The sequence below is a fragment of the Papio anubis genome, chromosome X (genome assembly GCF_008728515.1).
Source record: "Papio anubis isolate 15944 chromosome X, Panubis1.0, whole genome shotgun sequence".
In the NCBI taxonomy this organism is placed as follows: domain Eukaryota; kingdom Metazoa; phylum Chordata; class Mammalia; order Primates; family Cercopithecidae; genus Papio; species Papio anubis.
The window spans coordinates 105,354,947-105,373,360 of record NC_044996.1 but is presented as its reverse complement, the minus strand read 5'-3'; the positions used below and the strand labels follow the sequence as shown (position 1 = coordinate 105,373,360).

The window sequence follows — 18,414 nt, the reverse complement described above, 5'->3', positions numbered from 1 at the left end:
ACAAAGCCACGTGGAGGGTCTCCCAGTCCACAAGTGGCTCTCCCCACACAGACAAATGTGCAGTGTCATTATGGTGGCTCCTGTTGCTCGAGGCCTCGGGGGTGCTCCGGCGGTGCGCGCACACCTCACCTCTACAAGGCACGGAGGGCGAGAGGGGGTCCCAGGGGAAGGGGCTCCCCGGGGGGCTGCCTGGAAGAGACGCCACATCGGGCCTTCCCGCACCCTCGGCTGCCTTCCTGGACCGCGAGCACGGAGCCAGGGCGGCCTCTCGCCTTTCATTACAGGGCCTGCGAAAGCAGCAGCCCAGGCAAATATGTAGCTATTAAAATTAATCGCCCCGCGTTGTCAGCTGAACATAATGCAAATTATTTATGGGCTGTCTGCGCAATATTTATCATCGTGCAGGCTCCAGGCGCTTCGTGCCTACTGGCCTCCCCCGCCCGCCCTGGCCCGCGCAGGGCGAAGCTGCGCGCAGGCTGCGGCGGCCCGGGGGCTCTGGGAACCCGAATGGGGTTCCAAGGGTGAGGCCGTGCGTCAGGCCGTCTTCCAGGCCGAGGGCCTCACTTTAGTTTCTGCCATTCAGTACACATCTATCGGAGGCCTACTACGTTCAAAATTAGGAGGTCCGCGAAATCAGGGGATGAAAACCAATTTGGAGAAATCTGAACCAAACAGACGAGCTCGGGCTCGAGGGGCGATGCAGGCAGAAGCTCCTCAGCTTCCCAAGAATTTTCTCTGGCTCAAGTCGGTCCTCCAACCTGGGAAACCCATGTTTGCTAAAGCTGGATTCGCTCTAGGAGAAACCGGGAGCATCTGATGTGCTCAACGGATTCGAGTACAACGCTGTCGACTGGAAACAGGAATTCGGTGTCCTTCGAGCCTCAAAACTTGTTTGCTGATCGCAGATAACAGATTAACTGCTAATTGTCGAAATCGGCCAACCATTTAGTTTATCACTGTTGGGGGCCCCTTGGTATTCGCTGCACTTTTTATATGTAAAAACAGTCTTGGTACCTCCTAAACGGCTTTTGTGTGGCTTTTGTTTCTTTCAAATACGGTGTTTTAAAAAACAGCAGCAACACGCCACCCCACCCCCTCTTCAACCAAGCCTTCTGGTTTAAAAAAAACAAAAACAAAAACCAGGAGAAATAATCTATAGGACAATCCCCCCCTACTGGTCGGCGCTGGCGTTGGGGCTTTTTACGCAGATCGAGTCGCCCAGGGCTGCGGAGGTAAACAGGCTTTCTGCACCGCTGCTAAATGAATCACGAGGGGGAAGAACCGAGACTGCGGGGCGAGGGAGGCCTCGGGATCTGGGCCGGGAGCCAGGGCGGGGAGGGCGCTGCACGAAGGGCAGTGGCGTGGAGGCGGGACCAGGGTTAACCCTGGTCCAAGGCCCCAAGGCCAGGGAAGGGAGAGGAAGGCCGGTGGGCGGTCCAGCCGGAGGCCCCTGCTCGGCTATCTGTGAGGCAGGGTGAACGCGCAGCCTGGGCCTCCATCCCCAGCGCGCCTGGGCACCACCTGGGGCCGGTCACGCTGCGTGAGCCCATCTGCGAGGAAGGAGGTCAGGAGGCACCCCCTCCCACACAGTTTTAACAACTCCAGGCCTTCAAGACGCAGTAGCAGGCCTGGGTCTTCTGATGTTCATTTAAAGCAGAATGATCGCCTTTCTTCCCTGTCCCCATCCCAGACGCCACCACCCACCTTGTACCTCGCAGACCAAACCTGAGTCAAGACCGCCTTCGGTCCTGGGACTGGAGGAGTGGCTACCAACGGGCATCTCCTCTCCAGACTAACAGAAGGGGATATAGCCAGGAAGCTACTATGAATTTATATTCTTCTTCCGGTTTTCTCCTTTTTTTTTTTTTTTTTTTTTTTGAGATGGAGTTTAGCTCTTTTGCCCAGGCTGGAGTGAAGTGACAAGATCTCGGCTCACTGCAACCTCCGCCTCCCAGGTTCAAGTAATTCTCCTGCCTCAGCCTCCCCAGTAGCTGGGATTACAGGCGCCCGCCACCTTGCCCGGCTAATTTTTTGTATTTTTAGTAGAGACGGGGTTTCGCCATGTTGGCCAGGCTGGTCTCGAACTCCTGACCTCAGGTGATCCACCCACCTCGCCTCCCAAAGTGCTATGATTACAAGCGTGAACCACCGCGCCCGGCCTTATTCTTAAAATGTGATTTGACTCAATTTAAAGCCTCCCTTTCTTCCCCATTAACCCCCAGTTTTTGACAGATTTTTCTTAGAACATTTCAAACATTCTCTCATTACTTCAGAAACTTATCTTGAAATGATGTAAAAGAAGGTTAAAAATATTAGGTTGCTTTTGGGTTCCCTTCATCTCGAACATTGTTGCGTAGATTTGAGAAAGGGCTGATTTTTACTTTGTTTTCTAATCAGCAAGTCACTGGTTTTTCTACCTAAGAGAGACCGAACATTGACCACAGTGAAGCGGAAGGGTTGAGCGGCATTTACAAAGTGCCTTCACATTTTGGTCCTCAGAAACCCATCCGAGGTGGGTAGAGTAGGTGTTACTGTTCTGATTTTACAGATGAAGAGACTGGCCACTCGCCCCCACAAATTTCTGGAAGCTAGTCTTCCTCACTGAACCAGGTGAAGCCTGCCTGCTCTTGCCTACACCCTCCTTCCTCCAGGTCAATGTCATTTAGAACATATTGCATCCTTTTCTGGGATCTGTCTGCTAGGACCCGGGCCACCCTCCTAATGGAGACAGCCCCGACAACCCATATTTTAGGCAGCTCTTTCCACAGCCTGCAAACCTCACGGATTGTCTCTTACAACTGTCTGTTTACTCACTTCCCTCCACCCAGTCAATTCTGACTCCAGACCCGGGAGGACAATTTTTAAAGTGTTTCTGCAGACGGACCCTCTGGCCGTGCCGGAAGTGTTTTATGGACCTGTGAGCCGAGTTAATCCCAGGAGGCGCGGCTGGATTAGTCCCGGGTGTGGGTGGGGGATTCATGTGTTTAGGTTTAATCCCCATGGTGTGGGGGGGGGGGCGTAAGGAGAATGGGGGTCTGGGGGCTTCAGCAATGAGTGCCCCCCTCCCCATTAAACTCCGAGATTTGAGCTAGAGCGGATGGAAACCGAGGCATGCAGCCCTCGACCCCCGGCCAGGCGTGGAGTAGGGGGGCAGGGAGCGCCCCGCGTGGGTGCACCCTAGGAAACCAGTGCTTACATGGCGATCGAGACCAGAGCGCAGTTGTGTGTGGTTTTTCCCCAGGTTTTTATTCTTCCAGCCCTATGGAAAGGAGGAGAGCCGCAACCCGCAACCCGGGGAGAGAGCCGGAAAGAAACACTTAATCACCGGCGTCTCGCTGCTCGTCACGCGAAGATGGCAGCGGCTCCCCTGGGTTTCAAGGTTCCGGGAAAGGCGTGTGTTCTGCCTGGAGGCGCACGGACTGATGCGCTCTCTCCCTCGGCTCGGCGGCCAGCTCGGGCTCACAGAGCCTCTCTCAACACCGACAAGTGCAGCCGGGCCGCCCAGCCCCCAGGCCAGCCTGGCCCCCTCCGGGCCTCGGGTTGGCGAGGGCAGCTGGGCGTCTGCGCTGCCCAGCCCAGCCGCGGATCCATGGGGTTTCGCGAGCTGAAAGTAAAGGCCTGAGGGAGTGGGGACACCCACACCGGCCCGCGGCACGCAGGGGAGTCAAGCTGCGGCCAATGCAAGACGAGCAGGGTAGACCCCTACTAGCGGTGGCCGGAGGTTCAGCCACCTTCGCGGGAGAGGGGATTTACCGCCACCCTCATCCACGCGCAGGCCCACCGCCCGGCCCTCTCCTATGATCCCCGGGCCATTGCGAAACACGGAGCGAACAGGTCCTTGCCAGCAGCCGTCACTTCTCGCTAAGATGGGAACCCACAAGCCTGACTGTGCTTCCCAAGGGTACTAGCGTGCACGCAGACCTTGGGGGGAAGAGGGCAGCGCGGTCTCCCCAACCCGGACTCTTCCCTCGCGCAGCACACAACCGCCACGGGCTTCCGAAGCGCCCGAGCGGGGAGGAGGAAGGAATAGCGGAGGCCCGGGAGGCGGGCTGCGCGCTTGGAAGCCGTTTGTGTTTGTGTGTCTCCGCGCGCGCCCCGGCCGGACGGGTGAGGGAAGAGTGATCGTGAGCAACCCAGAACCAGCAGTCCCAACCTGGACTGAGGAACTGGGCTCTCCAATCCTGGGCCGTGGGGCTTCATGCCCCGGGCTGGCGGGGCAAGTGGCGGGGAGCCCGGAGCTTCGGAGCCGCCGCCGGGCAGCTAGCCAGCTCCGCCGGAGGAGCCCTGGGGCGCGTCGGGATCCAGGGGACTGGTGTGAACCAGCCGCCCCCGCAAGCGGACGTTTAGCTCCGGCACCCGGGAGCACTGACACTAGGCGATAAGGAGTTCCTCGGCAATCGGCTGTCCCCAGTCCCCAGTCACCTCCGGCGGACGTGACCGCCGGATGCTATGCGGCTAGGTGGGCCAGGGGGGCCTTTGCACTGCCTTCCCTGACCTCTTCCTTGCCGCGGGAGAGTCACAGTAACATGCCGCCGTACAACTCTACAGACCTTTGTTTTGCAAAATAAAGGCCAAATGTTGGGCCTTCTGATCTCTTCATATTTTCCTTTGGAAGGTTGGGGTCCAGGCAGTCCTCTCGAAACACCTCCCAAACAGCTCACTTTCTTTATAAAACGCTAGAGAGGCAACACAGCCCTATCTCTCCCTCTGGTCAATCAGGCCCTATCCCAAGCTGTGCGGCTTTGGGCAAACCGCTTAACAGTTCGGAACCTCAGAGTCCTCATCTGTAAAACAAGGCCAATACTAGTATCTACCTCGTAGGGCTGTTCTGAGGATAACATGCCTCCCTCCATACATAAGGCGCTTAGAACGCTGCCTCCAGTACAATACTACATGTGCTTGTTGCTATAATCTGGTACTCCCTTTGGATGGGGAGGGAGTAAAGAACAAGGTCCAGGTTAAAGTTCCTGGAGGTTTACATGGAGCCAGTGGTCTTGGCAGGGTGGAAAGGACACTATTGTATGGCCACTGAAAAGTGAAGGCCAAATGCCCTCAAACTGTCTCCACTAGACCTTCCCGTAAAGGCTTGTGTGTGTGGTGGTGGATAGGAGGGAGAGTCCTCTTTAATGGTGCTCATTTAGACTGGATTAATGGCAAGTTCCGTCAGGGCTCAGGCAACATTACCCACTCTCTCCCTGCAGCCCTGGGGAAGAGCGCCGGTTTCCAGGACCTCCAGCCTACTCTTCCAGGCCACCTTTTTTGATGGCTGAAGGCCACCTCTTTAAATCAGTTCTCCGAGGAGTTGGCCAAAAGCCATGTCCTCTGGGATGTACTTTGGTCTAACACTGGTCCAGGGCTGGCGTACGGCAGGCCTTGTCCCTGGGCTGCTGGCTGGCCACATTTTACTGACGCACAGATGCAAATACCACTTCTGTAGACAGAATCCGTCAGACTTCTAATTTCAAAACGCTTCCCATTACCTTCGAAATGGGGACTCTGGCACAAAGGGGAGGAGTTGCGGCGTATAACAGCCTAAGGAGGCCTCGGCCTCCCCTGCTTGGCCTCTCCAGGGTCACCCATAATTCATTAGGTGAGGCTGCCTTTTCCTTTTCAAAGACAACGCAAATGGCCTTTGCCTTAAGTGGCTACCGGCGTTTGCCTAATCACTGAAATGTGCTGGCAGTGCGCTCTAGCTCTCAGTAGATCCTTATCGGACTGTGCGTGCCAAGCTGCCAGCCCCGAGAAAGACAAAGAACACGGGCGCCTCCAGGTTTGCTCCTGAGGCCTCAGGGTCACCTCTGGGGCTTCCCCTTCACAGCCTCCGGCCCCTACAAGCCGCTCCCAGCCAGCCTCCGGAACAAACCCGCAGCCCTATATCAGAATTCCAGTTCTCGAGCGCCACCCGGAGAGTTCACATTTCCCCTCCTCCGAGGCCGCGTGGTGCGCAAGTAAGAGCCCGAAGGCGGCGGCAGCACACGTCTGGGCAGCCCCCTCCCCGCACCCAGCAGCGTGTACACAGGAAAAGAAAAAGCCAAGAGAAAAACGTGGACTGTAAAAGCCAAAACGCAGGACCATCTACTACTAACTACCAACAACCCCAAGCAGGAGTTTGCAAGGATTAAGCAACCCCCAAATAGAAACTACAACTAAAATAAATCCTCTCTTCGCGTTCTATTAAGGTCTTTGAAGGTGGAACGCAAAGGGGACCCTGTCTCCTGAGGACACAGACTGGCTGCGCCGGTAGTGCTCAGCCCCGCACCTCCTGAGCATACATTTAACACCAGGCAAAGAGCAAGTTTCCTATCTATCGTTTGACCAGTTCTCACAGTATTTCTAATTGACTCAACGTATATTAGATTGAAACAAAAATGATCTTGGTTGGAATATACATGGGCAACCTGTATTTAGATGGGGTAAGTTCCTGCAGCTGTCTGACCACATTTGTCTGGTTCCTCTGAGAATCCACGTTTTCTAGCCCGGGAAGAGGCAGGCGGCCCTCATGGCTCCTCCTTCGGCGGTTTCCTGGCGAAGCGCCCATCCTCCCCAAGCACCGGGAACGGAGGCCGCCCGCATTAATACTCGCGGGCAGCCTGTTCTAACCTATACTGTCATTTTTTCCATCGGTCGGGATCGGGCTGGGGGTGGGGTGGGGCGGGGACTCTCCTCCGAGGGGCTCTGCACGGATCGTTGGGTTTTCCCCGGCGAACTTAACACGGAGGCAAAAGGGGCAGATGGAAACCAGGCCCCGGCTGGCCCCGCGCGCGTAAGCGCGGCACTCAGCAGCTCGACGCAAAGCCAGGGCTGGATTTTCGCGGCCCGGGCCCGGCGGCCTCCCAGCGCCGGCGCGATTCTCTCTCCTTCGGGCTGAGCAAACGTGGTCGCCTAATTCCGCCCTGGAGACAGCAGCTGTGCGGCGAGAAGGGGAGAAAAACCCGCAACTTTTCCAACAGAAAGTGTGTGCGCAGAGGAGAGGTGAAGGCCCACCCCGATTCTGTGCACGTATCGACACAGCATCTAATCAGTGTCACTGCCAGGAATACGCTTCCGCGGCGGGCGACACCGCCGCCCCCGCCAACCTGCAGGAGGGAGGGGGGATGCAAATGGCGTCTCGCGTCGTCCTAGACTCCGCGCAGCACCCGCTGCCGCGACTCCGAGCAGACGTTGCAGCAAACTGGGGTGCAGCGTCTGGGGACGCGAACGCGCCGGCTGCCCGAGCGATCGCGGGGAAGAGGAACTAGCACCACTCCCTGCTCCGAGGCCGTTCCCCGCCCCCACCTCCGGAAGAGCCGCCCTTCCTCGACTGGGGTGAGGGGCGGGAAACTTTGCAAGAAAACTGTTCCGCGCCTTCCCCGCGTGGCACCTGAGAATAACGTGGGTGGGTTTCCCATCCGAGGCCAGACCACGCGACCCTACTTTTCCAGGCCTCGGACTTGAACCTCGTGGACTATGGGAGGGAGAGTACATTTCGGGCCACTGCGGGGGGCGGGGGGGACACCAAAGTCAGGCGTCCTCAAGGGTTCTGGCAGATGGCCAAGTTTGTGTCCTTTCCCTCCCACGCTGGAGTAGCGCGCGCCACTTTGGGGAAGCGTGAGACCGTTCACCACCGGCCACGAGGCCACCAATGTCTTCCAGGTGGGGAGTCGATGGTTTCTCTGCAGCACCCCCTCCCGCTTTGCGGTCCCCGCCTGGCTCCCACAGTCCTGGGGAGCCCCCAGAGCTAGCCCGCGTCTTCCCTAGCCCGCTCTTCCTGGGGAAGGGGAGACTGTGTGGTGTGCAGCCCCGCTCCGGCTCGCACACCCGCGAGCCACCTCGCAGCCCTCCCCGGCCTCGGCCTCACGGATCCCCTCTCGGAGTAGCCCCGCGGGACGCACCCTCCCCCATGCGTAATGGGGCGCCCCTGGGACGCAGGCGGGGATGGCGGTTCCGGTCGTTCCGGGATTTGCGTTCAAGAAGAAAACAAGGCCGGCGACTACAAGAGCGGCGCCTCCATTCTTGGGGTTCAGACGCCCGCGCAGCCTCCGCGTCGGTTCCGCTCTCGCCCAGGGAGCCCGCTTCCGTGTCCCTGCCCCCGCCCCCCCACGATTCCTTGTCCCGCCCGTGCCGCACCACGCGGAGCTCCGAGCGCCCTGGCTCCCACACGGGTCCCTCCATAACTAGCGCGCCTCCCTCGCTCCGGGCTTGGGGAGCCGCTCGCTCCCAGCGCCCAGAGTCAGCCAGTTCCACCTTCGGCTGCGAGAGCCGCCGCCCCGCGCCACCCCCGCCCGGCCCGGCCCTTGTCCCAGCCCGGCTCCCCCGCCAGCTGCGCCGCCACCGCCGCACGTGACCCGCCCCCGTCGCGGCTTCCGCTGAGCTGACTGTTCCGGAGCACAAACAATTTTTGCTCTGACGCGGGGTCTCTCGGGGGCCCTGGCGTCCTCTACTCCCTGCTCCCCACCCCACCCCCTACCTTCCGGGTAGGAGAACTCAAAACAACTCGCTGACCTTCGGGCCGACCAGCTCCGTCTTCCACTGACTCCGGCATTCCGTTCAAACCCAGCAGCCGCGGCTTCTAAGATTTCACTCCGCGCTGGGCTTGGGGGGAGGGGGCGAGTTCTCCGGGAGGGGGTGTCTCAGATCGAAAGAGCCACTTCACGCTCTTTCCCCTCCTCCGAGGTGAGTTTTTAGACTCTCTGGAGGCCTTGGGGAAACGCGAGCAGCCGCGTGCAAAGGAGCCCCCCCCCCCCCCGCCCCGCCTTCTCCCCGCACATGCAGCCTTGTCTAGTGTGACCCGATTTCCAGGGTCAGCAGCAGAGGGCCTGGCCAGCTTCGGAAATACCACCAAGCGGTGGACTGTGGCACCAGGCAGAGCTGGGGTGGGAGGACTGTGCTAAATAATGGTAGCTCCCACTCCCATGGTCTGTGCTAAGTTCTTCACAAGCCCTCAAACTTTACAGAGTGAGAAACTGAGGCATAGGGAAAGCTCAGTTACTCAGCTAGGTAAGTGACTTAGGATTTGAACCCAAGTCTCTTGAGTTCAGGGTGGCTAAACATGCTGTAAGTATGTTACAGTGCATACCTTGGTATCAATAGTACAAACCTGTCTACAAAACCCAGTGTTTGCTTGAGAGTTGTATATTTGGTGTGTAACATTGTAGCTGGCATATAGTAGGCACTCAATAAATATTTGTGGAATGAATGGGTGTCAGAATAAATGATTGACAGAATCATTGATGACAAGTGATGAGAGAAAACAGCCCGAACCCTTGTTCTTCCTAAGAAGAATAAAAACCTCTAGCTCTTTTTTGAGTGTTTGCAGGTAACAGGAAACTCTTATTCAAAAATATATTAACCTCCTACCCCTATCTGCTAGCCAACCATCCTGGTAGTCATTTGAACTTGCTGGGGACACATAGCCAAAGCAGCTTCTACTTGGTCCCGGCCATTTTTTCCCCACCCTGTTCCTTTCTGTAGGATTCTGCTCAGGGTCAGGCAGCCAGGAACTGCAATTGACATGATTCTGAACACATAAGCAACAGGGGATGAAGGTACACCCACCAAACGTGCTTCTTTGGCTTCCCTTCTATCGGCTGGTGGGGGTTTGGGGGAGCGTGGCTTATAGCTCTGTGGTTATTTTTTAATTCACGGACCACCCTGTGCAGCTGGCTTCAACCCTCACCAGCTGTGAGGTTGCATCTCGAAGTGTAGGCAGTCATCTACTTTAACTGACAGCTCCGCAATCCCAGTCAGTGGGACCACATCTGTGATTTGAAGAGCTGCCACTGGTGCTCTGTGCTGTCCTACTCCTCCTCGTGGCCCAAGAAAGGATGCATTAAAAACACTTATGTTTAGATAGCTCAATAGAATAGATTTTCATACCATATATTGGGAGTAAGTAGTACAAAGTTTAGACAATCTCCCCTCTCCCTACTTCATTTTCTAAACCTTACCAGTTATCCTGTGTTACTAGTTGGGCAACCTGAAATGAGGCCAAATTCCACTTCAGGTTACCTGAAAGTGAACTTTTTCCTTTCCAATTTGATCCATTCACTACCTATTGACTACTATCCTTCCCTCCCTCACTCCTTCTTTTTTTCTTTCCCCATCCTCATAGTTACTTATTTTTGCTCACATTCCTATGATTATCAATGGAGAAATGAAAATGTGTATTTTCTCCAAGTTACAACCCAATCTTTATCATAAGGCTGGGGTTTCTGCCACCTCTTTTTTTGGGGGGGAACAGAGTTTCGCTCTTGTCACTGAAGCTGGAGTGCAATGACGCAATCTCAGTTCACTGCAACCTCTGCCTCCCAGGTTCAAGCGATTCTCCTGCCTCAGCCTCCCAAGTAGCTGGGATTACAGGTGTGCACCACCATGCCTGGCTAATTTTTGCATTTTTAGTAGAAATGAGGTTTCACCATGTTGGCCAGACTGGTCTCAAACTCCTGACCTCAGGTCATCCACCTGCCTCAGCCTCCCAAAGTGCTGGGATTACAAGCATGAGCCACCACACCCAGCCTCTGCTGCCTCTTTTACAGTCTGGTCTGGAATGACCAGCAAGACCTCATGACCTCAACTTGTGGCCAGCCCAGGTTGGAAGCATCTGATGATTCCCAAGGAGGTCACAAGCCTCAATCCCACATTGCTGGGTTGTAGTTGAGAACAGCCTTGCCAAAACCCACCCCTCATGCCGAGGGGCTGGTGTCAAGTGATGCTGAACCAGAGGTTCGGGATGCTAATTTGATGTATTATCTGTGTACAGCCTGGGGAGGAGAAAAGGCTCATAAAAGTGTTCTAGGCTGGTCATTCTGAATGTGAGCATTTATTTATCTGCAAAGCTGCCGAATATCCCTGCAGGAAGTCGCAGGCGCAGCAACCCCTGACTGCACAGACAAAAGTCTCCCCTTTACACAGGGCTGCTTTTATTGTTTCCAACAGCTTTGTGCTTTCCCTGGGGGAAGAGGAGAGTCACATAGCGAGTGTTCTTCCTCTTTTCTCACGCTGCAGAGGAAGTGATGTTGTGGAAACAGTGACATTAACTTGGCCTTCGAACCACACGGGAGCCAGAGTTGGGAAAAGCTCAGTGCAGGCAGGTACTCCTATGGCTCATTTAGGCCCTGAGAAACTCCAGTCTGGGCCTGGGTGTGGGGATGATGGGTGCACACAATGCAAGAGAAACCATACTTAGGAATTATTCCCCGGGTCCAAGGGGCCCCTGAGGTATGGATGTTCTTGACCCCTTGAACCTGCTTCCAATTAGGAGTAAAGCCCCCAAGGGATGTGTGGAGCATGTTTCATTCTACATTGATTAGACATTTATTGATTGACCACTTTGTGCCAGGCACTGTACTAGGCATGCAATGGTAAGCAAGAGACATGGCCCCTGCCCTCATGGAGCTTACATTCTACTTTTCTTGGCACACAAGAAAACAGGGTAGAGGATACAGCCCCTATCATCAAATCCTGCACTGTCTATCTTCTTAATACCTATCCTGTCCTCTTCCTCATCCAACTACCCTTCAGATCCTTTTGGACTCTTCAATAAACAGTTGAGCCCCACCCCTTCCCAAACTCATCTCCTCTATCTGATCATTCCACTCACTGCTTTAAGTCCTAGCAGCAAGGAGAGGGAAAGGGGCGCTCCCAGCTGCATCAGCCTCTTTTATAAAGATTTCCCAGAAGTCCCACCCAATGGTTTCCACTGACATCTCATTGGTCACCTCTTTGTTTCTCTTTTCTTTATTCTCTTTGAGACAAGGTCTTGCTCTGTCACCCAGGCTAGAGTGCAGTGGTGCAATCACAGCACACTGCAGCTTTGACCTCCTGGGCTCAAGTGATCATCCCACCTCAGCCTCTCAAGTAGCTGGGATCACCATGCCTAGCTAATTTTTTATTTTTTATAGAGACGGGAGTCTCACTACGTTGTTCTAGCTGGCCTCGAACTCCTGGGCTCCAGCGATCCTCCTCCTCAGCCTCCCAAAGTGCTGGGATTTACAGGCATATGCCACTGTGCCCGGCCTGGCCACCTCTTGCTGCAAGAAAGAGGCTGCATGTCTCAGTAAGTTCAGGCTGTTACAACAAATTACCAGTTTGGGAGGTTTAAACAAACAAACAAAAAGCATTTACTTCTCACAGTTCTGCAAGTCCAAGATTACGATCAAGGTGCTGAGAATTGCTTGAACCCAGGAGGCAGAGGTTGCAGTGAGCCGAGATCTCGCCACTGCATTCCAGCCTGGGTGATGGAGTGAGACTCTGTCTCAAAAACAACAACAACAACAACAACAACAAAAAACCCAAGGTGCTGACAGATCTGGTGTCTGTTGACGGCCTGCTGGAGCGGTCTTCTTCTCATTGCATCCTCTCATGGTAGAGAGCAGGGAGAGGAAGCAAACGCTCTCCTGTCTTTTTTATAAGGACACTAATACCATTCATGATCTAATTATCTCCCAGAGGCCCCATGTCCTAATACCATCACATTGGGGTTAGGATTTCAACATACGAATTTGGGAGGGACACGAACATTCAGTTCATGGCACTGAGAAATGTCATCTTTTAGCTTGGGTACGTTGTTATCTCAAATTACGAAGGAAGAGTGGGGAATGAATACTGGTGTAGGCAACTGGCCACCTCTGCTCCTAGTCTCACAGAGAGTATGAGAACATTAAGCATGTGGGTGGAGAAGATTCAGCAGAGACCTTTTGGGGTCTAGTCCTGGTTCACACCCCTGTCGCTGGGGGTTGGGATGCCGACAGCTTCTATGTAGCTCTAACTACCACCAGATGAGCTAGTTCCGTTTTTTCTCCTGGAAGCGGTGAATTGGGAGAGAGAAGGCTGGTTAGTCAGGACAGGGCTGGCTCCATGGGCAAGGGACCCGTGCAGTCACATGGGTTCCATGCTTGGGATTATTGCTCTGTAGCTACCATCTTGAAATTCTGGGAAAAAAGCCTGGGCGCGGTGGCTCACGCCTGTAATTTCAGCACTTTGAGAAGCCGAGGCTGGTGGATCACCTGAGGTCAGGAGTTTGAGACCAGCCTGGCCACCATGGCGAAACCCCGTCTCTACTAAAAATACAAAAATTAGCTGGGCATGGTGGCATGCGCCTGTAATCCCAGCTACTTGGGAGGCTGAGGCAGGAGAATCACTTGAACCCAGGAGATGGAGGTTTCAATGAGCCAAGATCGCACCACTGCACTCCAGCCTAGGCAACAAGAGTGAGACTCCATCTCAAAAAAAAAAAAAAAAAGAAAAGAAAAGAAAAGAAATTCTGGGTAAAATGATAGTCTATGTTTTGTAAGTAAAGTCTGATGAGACAACGAGGCATACACCAGAATCTTGGTGCTTCTGCTCATGCAGGGACCTACCTCCTGCTGCTTCCTGGCTCACCTCCCTGAGATGGGTCCTCAGATGCCCACTCCCCAGTTCCTGGAAGGCCCTGTGCCCTGCCCAGACTCCCACACACCACCCTAGCCTTGGGACTGCTACTGCCCTCTGTCCCGGGCAGGGTCCTCGGTGCTAAAATTGGGAAGATCAGGGTCATGGTCAGATATGTTTCATGGCATCTTGGGGTGGGACAAGGTGGTAGCCTTCCCTCCCCAGGCTGGCAAGGCCACACACATTTGGCAGGGGCCTCTCCCCAACCTCTGCGCCAGGTGCACAGTGTCCCAGCACGAAGGCTGTGATTTCTTGGAGGCTGCCTGACTGCTATAGATTGGGGCAGTGGGCCTGGAAGAAGGGGAGATTGATTTCTTTGCCTGGGGCCCTGCTTATTTTTATTTTTATTTATTTATTTTTGAGACAAGGTCTTGCTCTGTCTCCCAGGCTAGAGTGCAGTGGTGCTATCATAGCTCACTGCAACCTTGAACTCCTGGGCTCAAGTGATCTTTCCACCTCAGCCTCCTGAGTGTCTGGCACTATATGCACATGCTGTCATGTCTGGCTAATTAATATTTATTTATTTATTTATTTATTTATTTATTTATTGTAGAGACAAGAGTCTCACTGTGTTGCCCAGGCTGGTCTCTAACTCCTGGTTTCAAGTGATCCTCCTGCCTCGGCCTCCCAAAGTGCTAGGATTACAGGCACAAGAGCTACAGTGCCTGGCTGGCCCTGCATTTTAATTTTTTTCTGGGCTCTGCAGATTATGTAGTCAGTTCTGACCACAGAGTCATTGTGTTTGAGTCTATGTATGCCAGGCCAGGGAAAGCCAGTCTGCAGAAAAGCAGGGAAAAATTAAGCCAAAGTGCAATAGGGCTCCTTCAGAAACATGTGGCTCCAGAGAGGGGGCAAACATAGGCTCCTGACACGGTTTCAGTGCCTGGGTCCTGGCCCTGGGAGGCCTGGCTGCACTTTTGCTCCTGTGTTCTTCCAATCAGTTCCATTCTCTTCCTTGTGCTACCATGAATGGATTTCCCTGATTGCCGACTAAAAGTTTCGTAACCAAGACCAAAATAAAAAAGAAAGAGCTTGGCTTGCAGTTCCAGCCCTAACTTTGCCATTTAACTAGCTATGTGACTTTAGGCAAATTAGTTATTCTCTCTGAAGCTTTGTTTCCTCAGCCTTAAAAAACTACTGGGCATAATAGTACCAATGTTATCAACTGCGATGAGGTTTGTCTGTTTTGTTTTGTTTGTTTTATTTTTTTGAGACAGAGTCTCGCTCTATTGCCACGCTGGAGTGCAGTGGTGCGATCTCAGCTCACTACAACCTCCGCCTCCCAGGTTCAAGCGATTCTTCTGCCTCAGCCTCCCGAGTAGCTGGGATTATAGGCACCATGCCTGGTTAATATTGTGTTTTTAGTAGATACGGGGTTTCACCATATTGGCCAGGCTGGTCTCGAACGCCTAACCTCAAGTGATTTGCCCTCCTCGGCCTCCCAAAGTGCTAGGATTACAGGTGTGAGCCACTGCACCCGGTCCCTTCTTGTTAATAGAAGGATTGAAGGCACAAAAACATGCAGGACATTTAGAGTGAAATGACTTCCTTCTCGCACTGTTTTCCCGATACTTAAATACTGTTTATTTGAATATGGTTAACTTCAGTAGGTAGAATAGGGCTGCATAAAATGGGTGTCATATGTTTGAACACTGGACAGGTTTGCTTAGTGCATTTCTAGACTACGGACTAAACCTATAAGGTAGATATTCCAATTATCTATTGCTGCCCAACGAACAATCCCAAAGCTTGGTGGTTTACAATAGCACCCATGTCAATATATCTCATGGTCTTATGGGTCAGGAATTGCATCAGGACAAAGATGAATGATTCTTCTCTTCCACATAGGGTTAACTGGAGTCACTCAGTGGTACTCAGGTGGTGGATGTGGTCTGGACGGGGCCAAATCAGCCTCATGTACATGTGTGCTCCTTTGGTGGGGAAGGCTGGAAGTCTGGGCCCAGGTGGAACTGTAGAGTGTGGTGCCCATCAGTGGCTTCTCCAGCATGGTGATCTTAGGGTAGCAGCACATCTTCCATGGTGGCCCAGATCTTGCAGAGTGAATCGAAAGACCAAGACAGAAGCTAGCCTTACACGTCATTCAGTATTTTTTCTGTTGATTCGATTAGTTACAAAAGAATCACAAGCCCACCCATATTTAAAATCAGGGCATTGCACAAGGGTGTGAATACCAACAGGCATGGGTCATTGGTGAAGGGGCATCTTTGGACACTGGCTATCACAGTGGACTGATCATTCATAAAGTCTGTGCCTTTAGTCCTGGGTGGCAAAGTGTGACTGTAGATGGGAGAGTTCAGATCCATTCCCATTCATCATCGAAAGGGTTCCAATAAATCCTGAGTGAGGACCAGGAGATGGAAAGGCTCTGGGGAACATCAGCCTCTGCAGGGTATCTGAGAGCTAAGCGCCTGGGCTTTGGATGTTAAACCTTAGTCCTGGTTCAAAACCAGCCTCTGGGCTCTTGAACATATGAAGAGTCTCAGATTCCTATGAGGGAGTTACTATAATTATCCCCATTTTCTATAAGAGGAAGCTTAATTAAATTGCCCAGAGTCACAGCTAGAAAATGGCACAGCTGTAATTTGAAACCAGATATTTCTAACACCAAAGCAGTAGGACGTTTTACAGTTTACAGTTTTAAGTAACTTTTCTAAGGTCACACAGAAGCCATAAATACAATTTAACATTCGTTCATGGTAAAAGCGCTTAGCAAACTTAGAAGGGAATGGAAATTCCTACGTCTGATAAGAGTATGTGTAAGAAGCAAAACTTGCAACAAACAGTATATTTAAAGGTAAAATATTGAAAAATTTCCCCCTGAGATCAGGAACTAGACAAGAATGCTTGCTATTACTCCTTCTATTCATGATTATACTAGAGGTCATAGCCACTGCAATAAAGCAAGAAAAAGAAATAAAAGGCCTCCTGATTGGAAGGAAGATATGAAAGTGTTATTATTTGCAGATGGTATGGTTGTGCACACAGAAAACATAAAGAACCTACAATTCAACTATGAGAATTAATAAATGAATTCATTCTGAATAGCATTTTTGTCAGAAAAAATAATACATGGATTCATCAAGGTCACTGAATTTAATGTAGAGGATCTATTGTGAGGATTCAATGAGAAATTTATATCAGATACTAAACCCTTACCTACTTGCTCCTCACAACCACCTCTCTTTGGCCTGTGATCCTGGTCACTCTTCTTCCCTGACACTGTCTTTTCTCTGGCTTCCTTCACGCTGTTCTCCTTGTGTCCTGTCCTTCTAATCACCCTCCAGATTCCTTTCCCAGTCTCCTGTTCAGGTGTCCGCTCCTATAGTGTCAGGCATGCTTAGGGTTCTATCCACAAGCAGTGCTGTGGCAAGCACAGCTCCTTCATGTTCTGTGTGGATGGCATCTCCTGTGGTTGTCTGACACCTTCATCATTTCTTCCTTGGACTCTCACTGACCTAGTCTTTAGCTCTCCTGTCTCCGGTCTTGTTCCCTTTGCATCCATCTGTCACACAGCCCCCAGAGTAACCTTCCTAAAATGCACAGCTGATCTTGCCATCCTCTCCCTGTTTAAATTCTTTCAAGACCTTGAGACACCTTGACTAAGTTTAACATCCTCTGTGCAGTGGTCTTATAGCCCCCATGATCACTCTGCTGCTCACTGCTAATGTGCCATGTTCTCACTTCCACGCCTGTTTTAATTTGGGTACCTCTACAAGCCGATTCTGAGCCAAGGGTTTTTGAGCATAAGTGAGATGATCCCAGGAAGCACAGTGAGGGAATGGGAATTGAGACAGGGCAGGCAGGAAGGCCAGTAAAGGGTGCATTTGTGAACAGGTTACCTATGTGGGCAATTGAGGTTCAATCCTGCCGGTGACCTTCTGGGGTCCTGTGTAGCACATCCTTTAGGACGGTCCCAGCAAGGGGTGAGGAAGTAGGAGTATTTATCCACCAACTCCCACACAGGGGTGTGCTAGTAAACCAGCTTTCTAGTAGAATTTAAAAAGTTCCAATTTGTAGTGTTTGCTGATTGTTGTGGTATAAATATTCCTACTGGGGCTGATTCCAGGCTATCAGTTTTAGCAGTTGGCTGGCAAATTTTCCACATATTTAACAATCCGGTTCTTCAGAGCTAGTACTGCTGCCCCAGCACACCACTGCCCTCATTCCTCATGAGTTGAGGGTTATCTCTGGGAAGCTGAGCACTTAGGATCTGCCCCCACACACGGTGTCTAGCTGAGCATGCTTCTGAGTCAAGAGAATATCCTCAGATGGAGTGGCTGGAAGTCCTTGTTGTACTTGGGAAGTCTTTCCAGGTGCCTTCCAGAGTGGATGGAGGGAAATGGGTGGGCACCACAGATCGCTTCAAGGGCTTTGCACAGGCTCTTCACTCTGCTTGGAATGCTTGCTCCTTTTTTTTATCTCTCTCTTTTTTTGAGACAGGATCTTGCCCTGTCACCCAAGCTGGAGTTCATTGGCATGATGACGGCCCACTGTAGCCTTGCACTCCCTGGCACAAGTAATCCTCCCATCTCAACCTCCCGAGTAGCTGGGACTATAGGCTCACACCAACATGCCTGGCCAATTTTTTAAAAAGTTTTTTGTAAAGACGGGGTTTTGCTGTGTTGCCCAGGCTGCTCTCCAACTCCTGGGCTCAAGCAATCCTTCCACCTCGGCCCCCCAAACACCCAAAGTGCTGGGATTACAGGAGTGAGGCACCGTGCCCAGCAGCCTGCTCCTTCTTTTTTATTTTTTTTAGACAGGGTCTCGCTCTGTCACTCAGGGTGGAGTGCAATGGCGCAATCTCGGCTCACTGCAGCCTCAACCTCTCAAGTTCAAACGACCCTCCCATCTCATCCTCCAGAGTAGCTAGGACTACAGGCGCACACCATCATGTCTAGCTAATTTTTTTTTTTTTTTTAGAAACCGGGTTTCACTATGTTGTCCAGGCTGGTCCCAAACGATCTGCCCGCCTCAGCCTCCCAAAAT

At 52.6% G+C, this 18,414-nt stretch overlaps 1 protein-coding gene across 4 annotated transcripts in view; it reads right to left on the bottom strand.

Annotated features, from left to right (window-relative positions):
* BCOR (BCL6 corepressor) overlaps positions 1 to 8,875 on the bottom strand; it is a 129,509-nt gene extending 120,634 nt beyond the window's left edge. For 3 of the 4 annotated variants that reach the window (XM_017954131.2, XM_017954133.2, XM_017954135.2), the window contains exon 1: positions 8,482 to 8,875. The gene's annotated coding sequence lies outside the window, so the exon portion shown is untranslated. The remainder of the gene's footprint in view (positions 1 to 8,481) is intronic. The other variant, XM_017954134.2, reaches the window with a different exon arrangement.
* Between the last annotated feature and the right edge of the window lie 9,539 nt (positions 8,876 to 18,414).